This window comes from Spinacia oleracea, chromosome 2, assembly GCF_020520425.1.
Source record: "Spinacia oleracea cultivar Varoflay chromosome 2, BTI_SOV_V1, whole genome shotgun sequence".
NCBI lineage: Eukaryota > Viridiplantae > Streptophyta > Magnoliopsida > Caryophyllales > Amaranthaceae > Spinacia > Spinacia oleracea.
In genome coordinates, this window is record NC_079488.1 from 28033924 (window position 1) to 28040519 (window position 6596).

At 32.4% G+C, this 6596-nt stretch overlaps 1 long non-coding RNA gene across 3 annotated transcripts; it reads right to left on the reverse strand.

Moving 5' to 3' along the window:
- Positions 1 to 2919: 2919 nt before the first annotated feature.
- LOC110789145 (uncharacterized) lies at positions 2920 to 5073 on the reverse strand. 3 transcript variants are annotated; one of them, XR_008927642.1, is made up of 3 exons: positions 4726 to 5067; positions 4380 to 4646; positions 2920 to 3569 (listed from the first exon to the last, which is right to left on the reverse strand). It is a non-coding gene; the product is annotated as an uncharacterized lncRNA (long non-coding RNA). The 3 variants fall into 3 exon arrangements; XR_008927641.1 differs by having other exon boundaries at positions 4523 to 4646; positions 4726 to 5061; XR_008927640.1 differs by lacking the exon at positions 2920 to 3569 and having other exon boundaries at positions 4204 to 4646; positions 4726 to 5073.
- Positions 5074 to 6596: the final 1523 nt, after the last annotated feature.

Sequence of the window (6596 nt, forward strand, 5' to 3'; positions counted from 1 at the left end):
TAACTAATTGAATTTCAGGCTTAACTAATTGGTTCCATTGCTTAACTAATTGGTTCTATTACTTAACTAATTGGTTCTGTTGCTTACTTAATTGGTTTCATTGCTTAACTAATTGGTTCAAATGCTTAACTAATTGGTTCCACTGCTTAACTAATTGGTTCTATTACTTAGCTAATTGGTTCCAGTGCTTAACTAATTGGTTCTGTTGCTTAACTAATTGGTTTCATTGCTTAACTAATTGGTTCAAATGCTTAACTAATTGGTTCCACTGCTTAACTAATTGGTTCTATTACTTAGCTAATTGGTTCCAGTGCTTAACTAATTGGTTCTGTTGCTTAACTAATTGGTTTCGTTGCTTAACTAATTGAATTTCAGGCTTAACTAATTGGTTCCATTGCTTAATAATTGGTTCTATTACTTAACTAATTGGTTCTGTTGCTTAACTAATTGGTTTCATTGCTTAACTAATTGGTTCAAATGCTTAACTAATTGGTTCCATTGCTTAACTAATTGGTTATATTACTTAGCTAATTGGTTCCAGTGCTTAACTAATTGGTTTTGTTGCTTAACTAATTGGTTCCGTTGCTTAACTAATTGAATTTCAGGCTTAACTAATTGGTTCCATTGCTTAACTAATTGGTTTTATTGCTTAACTAATTGGTTGTAATGCTTAACAAATTGGTTACGTTGCTTAGCTAATTGGTTTCGTTGCTTAACTAATTGAACTTCAGGCTTAACTAATTTGGTTCCATTGTTTAACTAATTGGTTCTGTTACTTAACTAATTGGTTCCAATGCTTAACTAATTGGTTATCTTGCTTAACTAATTGGTTTCATTGCTTAACTAATTGGTTATGTTACTTAACTAATTGGTTTCAATGCTTATCTAATTGGTTATGTTGCTTAACTAATTGGTTTTGTTGCTTAACTAATTGGTTTCGTAGCTTAACTAATTGAATTTCAGGCTTAACTAATTGGTTCCATTGCTTAACTAATTGGTTTTATTGTTTAACTAATTGGTTGTAATGCTTAGCAAATAGGTTCTGTTGCTTAACTAATTCAACTTCAGGCTTAACTAATTGGTTCCATTGCTTAACTAATTGGTTATATTACTTAACTAATTGGTTCCAGTGCTTAACTAATTGGTTTTGTTGATTAACTAATTGGTTCTGTTGCTTAACTAATTGAATTTCAGGGTTCACTAATTGGTGTTCCATTGCTTAACTAATTGGTTATATTACTTAACTAATTGAATTGGTTCCAGTGTTTAACTAATTGGTTCTGTTGCTTAACTAATTGGTTTCATTGCTTAACTAATTGGTTCAAATGCTTAACTAATTGGTTCCACTGCTTAACTAATTGGTTCTATTACTTAGCTAATTGGTTCCAGTGCTTAACTAATTGGTTCTGTTGCTTAACTAATTGGTTTCATTGCTTAACTTATTGGTTCAAATACTTAATTAATTGGTTCCACTGCTTAACTAATTGGTTCTATTACTTAGCTAATTGGTTCCAGTGCTTAACTAATTGGTTCTGTTGCTTAACTAATTGGTTTGGTTGCTTAACTAATTGAATTTCAGGCTTAACTAATTGGTTCCATTGCTTAACTAATTGGTTCTATTACTTAACTAATTGGTTCTGTTGCTTAACTAATTGGTTTCATTGCTTAACTAATTGGTTCAAATGCTTAACTAATTGGTTCCATTGCTTAACTAATTGGTTATATTACTTAGCTAATTGGTTCTAGTGCTTAACTAATTGGTTTTGTTGCTTAACTAATTGGTTCCGTTGCTTAACTAATTGAATTTCAGGCTTAACTAATTGGTTCCATTGCTTAACTAATTGGTTTTATTGCTTAACTAATTGGTTGTAATGCTTAACAAATTGGTTACGTTGCTTAACTAATTGGTTTCGTTGCTTAACTAATTGAACTTCAGGCTTAACTATTTGGTTCCATTGCTTAACTAATTGGTTATATTACTTAACTAATTGGTTTTGTTGATTAACTAATTGGTTAGTTGCTTAACTAATTGAATTTCAGGCTTAACTAATTGGTGTTCCATTGCTTAACTAATTGGTTCCATTACTTAACTAATTGGTTCCAGTGCTTAACTAATTGGTTTAATTGCTTAACTAATTGGTTCCAGTACTTATGTAATTGGTTCCAGTGCTTAACTAATTGGTTTAATTGCTTAACTAATTGGTTCCAGTGCTTAACTAATTGGTTTAATTGCTTAATTAATTAAATTTCAGGCTTTACTAATTAGTTCTAGTGCCTAACTAATTAAATTTCAGGCTTAACTAATCGATCCATTGTTTTAACTAATTCGTTACATTGCTTAAATAGTTGAATTTCAGGCTTAACAAATACTATCTTTATATATGTAAACTTATTAGTTTAAACGCTTAACTAATTAATTAATTACTTTGTTTAACTAATTAATTCAATTGCGTAACTAATTAGTCCAAGTGCTTAACTAATTGGTTCCATTGTTTAACTAATTGGTTACAGTGCATAACTAATTGGTCTCATTGCTTAACTAATTATTTGGTTCAATCGCTTAACTAATTAATTGGTTTTAGTGCTTAACTAATTAGTTACGTTGTTTAACTAATTAGTTCAATTGCTTAACTAATTAGTCCAAGTCCTTAAGTAATTGGTTCCATTGTTTAATTAATTGCTTCCGTTGCTTAACTAATTGATGTCACTGCTTAACTAAAACCAAAAAATATTAACTAAAACAAAAAAAAAGTTATAACTAAAATAAAATAAAATCTTAAGAAAAATCCAGAAAACCTAGAAAATAATAATTGACTAAAACAAATTTAACCTTAACTAAAACGAAAATATTCTTAACTAAAACAAAGTTAACCTTAACTAAAACGATAAATTACTACAACGATTTATTTCTTAACTAAATGCAACAAAAGTATAACTAAAATTAATGAAAAAATTATAAACTAACCGTTCATTTGATAACTAAATATTACAAAAATATAACTAAAACAATACATTTCTTAACTAAAACCATGAATTCCCTTTTTTTTTTCTAAAAATAACTAAAACCATGATTAACTAAACCGTTCCATTTCATAACTAAATATAACTAAAGTAATACTATGTACAATTCTTAACTAAAACCATGAATAACTAAAACGAATTAGAACACCACACGACAACAACATCATCATCAACATCCACGAAAGCGGCAAAAGCTGCTCATTTGAGAACATAAACAGTTGCACAAGCAATCATTTGAGCCATCTCAAAGAGAATATAGTCTTCTAATCTGGATCGACCAACAACAGTCGTTGCTTCTGCAGCATTGTTCCTGCAGCATGTGGTTGTGGTGGGGAGTGGTGTTGCTGTTTCTTAGGGGCTTCTTGCGCCCGTGCCTGTGCGATAAATAGAAGGATGGCCATCTTTTCGATATTCAAATAGCTGAGAGATGTTGAGAACTGTGACCTTTGAGCCTAATCGACTAAGGATGTCCTTCACCATGCTCATTGTTGGCAAGTCAGAAGTAATGGGGTTACTCTCATTTCACTATCTGGATTCCATTCTTGGCCCTGAATGTAGACAAAACAAAAATGGAAACTATCATTTAAGAAATGAAGTAGCAGTACTATCCATGAAAATTGTAACTAATGAGTCCACTTAAGCATAGTGTAGAGGCAAAAGGCACTACTGTTTTGATCAATAAACGCGACATTTCTGACTTCTCAACAGACTTGGGACCTTAACCAAGCCAGGACCTCTACAAAGCTAGTTCAGACTTCAGGTCTCTTAGTACTAGCTAAAACAAGTGTAGTCTTAACTAATATGAATTTATTCTTAACTAAAACGTAATTATTCTTAACTAAAATAAATTTAATATTAACTAAACCAAAAGTATTTTTAACTAAAACCCTAAAACTCTTAACAAAAGCAATATTAATTGTAACTAAAAGTCACTAAAAGTCTAAAACAAATTAAATATATTATGCAAGTTTTGGTATCAAACAAAGTAAATATACTCTGCAATTTAATTAGCATAGCCACTATAGTGCCAGGCTGCCAGCTATAGATTTCTATACACATGAAACCTAGCAAAGTAAAAAGGCACCCAAATACACATAGCAAAGCAAAATTATTCTTAACGAAAACAAATTTAATCTTAACTAAAACGATTTTTTTCTTAACTAAAACAAAATTATTCAAAACTAAAACGAATTTATACTTAACTAAAGCAAATTTAACTAAAACAATATAGTTCTTAACTAAAACGAAATAATTATTAACTAAAAGAATCTAGGCAAAAAATCCTCAATAAGTAACACATGCTTACTGTTTTCAATTGAGAAACCCTAGCAATAGCGGTAAACCAAATAAAATCTCACCTTCGGCCGCCACCAAGCGCGGGACAAAAAATCGAGTCCAAAGCACCAACTCAATGCACCGCAACAGATTTTATCATGACTAAAACAAATTTAATTCTAATTAAATCAACAACATTAAACAAAAAGCTGAAAATTAAAAAAACCTAAAATCAGAAGAAGAAAGTAGTGCCTCAGCCGCCACCGCCGTTCAGCGCTCCGTTCCACTCCGCTCTCCTCCCATCTCCGACGGCTAATGCGACAAGGTTAATCACCGGCGCCACCTTCATGCTAGGAAAATCGAAAAAATCAAACAAAAACCTAAAACCAGAAGATGAAGGACAATGGAGGAGAGAGATGGAAGAATTACCTCGATGCTCGATCTTGACATCGTCGTCGCAAACGGTTTTGAGGCGAAGAGTATCAAGAGGAGGGAGAAAGAGATCGAGAATGTCTCCTTGCTCGCAGGCGGCGAGTTTCGCCACCACCGTTCTCCACCGCCGGCGATTTCAAAGAGAGAAAAGCAGAGGGTTTGAGGTGAGAGAGGGAGGCAGCGGGTTTGAGAGGAGAGAGAAATGAAATAGAGTTTCGAAATCGGGTAAAAATAGATATTTATATAACCCGTAAATTAAAACCACGGATCTTTTTGACCCGCGAACTGACCCGCGACACACCCATAGGTGGGTGGTCTGACCGGTCAGACGGTCTTTTCAAAATGTTTGTATATACACATTAGTCAAATTGAGATCAAAATAATAAGAATATTGTTTTTAATTAATTTATTTAAATTGTTTAGGCTAATTAATTAAAAACAAGATAATTATTAATATGATTAATAGTTAATTAGGGTCATTTACTTTAATTAAGTAAATAAATGAATGCCAATATTATGATATTATAAGATATTATATGATATGCGTGTATGGAATATATGATATTTTGTTACAGGCACGTGACCAGTATGGCCCAAAATAGGATAGAAAATACGATCTGCGTATCGTTTTGTATTCTTGTAAATTTTAAATACGATCTGCGCATCGTTTGTATTATTGTAATTTAAGAGTTTAAATTAGATTATAAATACACTATTGTAAGCACAATGGAGCAAGAAGGTCCAATCAAGATTCAAGGATGGTGATCCAAGAAAGATGAACAGGAACTTTTGAAGATTTGATCTTAATATTTTAGGGGCCATACTAGGATCACATTTATTTTATGCATTTTATATTGCCTTAAAATGCTTATCTAAGTTTATGTATGTTGCTAGTTTATGCCATTAGTTCACTAGTAAACGAACCAACATAGTAACACTTAGGTCCCTTAAAAGAATATTGAGGTAATATCTTTCCAAATCATAACCTATGAGGCCTTGGGGAATATGGAGGATAGTTTCTGCAAAAGCGGGGTGTCTTTTCATTGACCTTAGGATAGTACGGGTAAATCTATATAAGGGGTTTATAGCCTTGATTTGGTTGCACTCAACAAAATCATCAAAAGATAAAGTTTTGGATTTTGAGGCATAGAAATAGGTTTAACATAAGATGTAACCTATTAACCAAGAGTTATAAATGGTATAATTAGTAAAGGGGTTTGCTTACCTTGACCACAATGAATTTTAGGGAAGTGCTAAAGTACGCTTAAAACCTTGTGGAATGGGGTCTTGGAATCATTTTATTCACAAGGGACAAAATAATTTGAATAAAATGCACATTAGCTTATGTATGTTTAAAGCATGTTTAAATTTTCTTAAGCTTTTGTATGACAAACATGATTTTAAATTTTTCAAATTTTCTATTGTAGATATAATGACTAACAACCAACCTATCATCAATCTTCGTTCGCTCCTTGAGAAGGACAAGTTGAACGGAAACAACTTCCTTGATTGGGAAAGGAATCTAAGAATCGTTCTTAGACCCGAAGGAAGAGAGGATGTCCTTGAGACCCCTATCCCAACTCTGAGAGCCACAGCAACTGATGCTGAAAAGGCTAATCAGAAAGCTATAAAAGAGAAGTCAGTAGTTGTCACTTGCCTTATGCTAGCTTCCATGGAATCAAAGCTTCAAAAGAGGTTTGATTTAATGGATGCTTACACCATCATTGCTACTCTTAAAAGTATGTTTGTGGAGCAAGCAAGGGTGGAGAGGTATGATACCCATAAGGCAATTCTTGAGTCCAAACTCGAGGTGGGTAAGCCAGTCGGTCCTCATGTGTTCAATATGATTGGACATTTTGAGAACATTG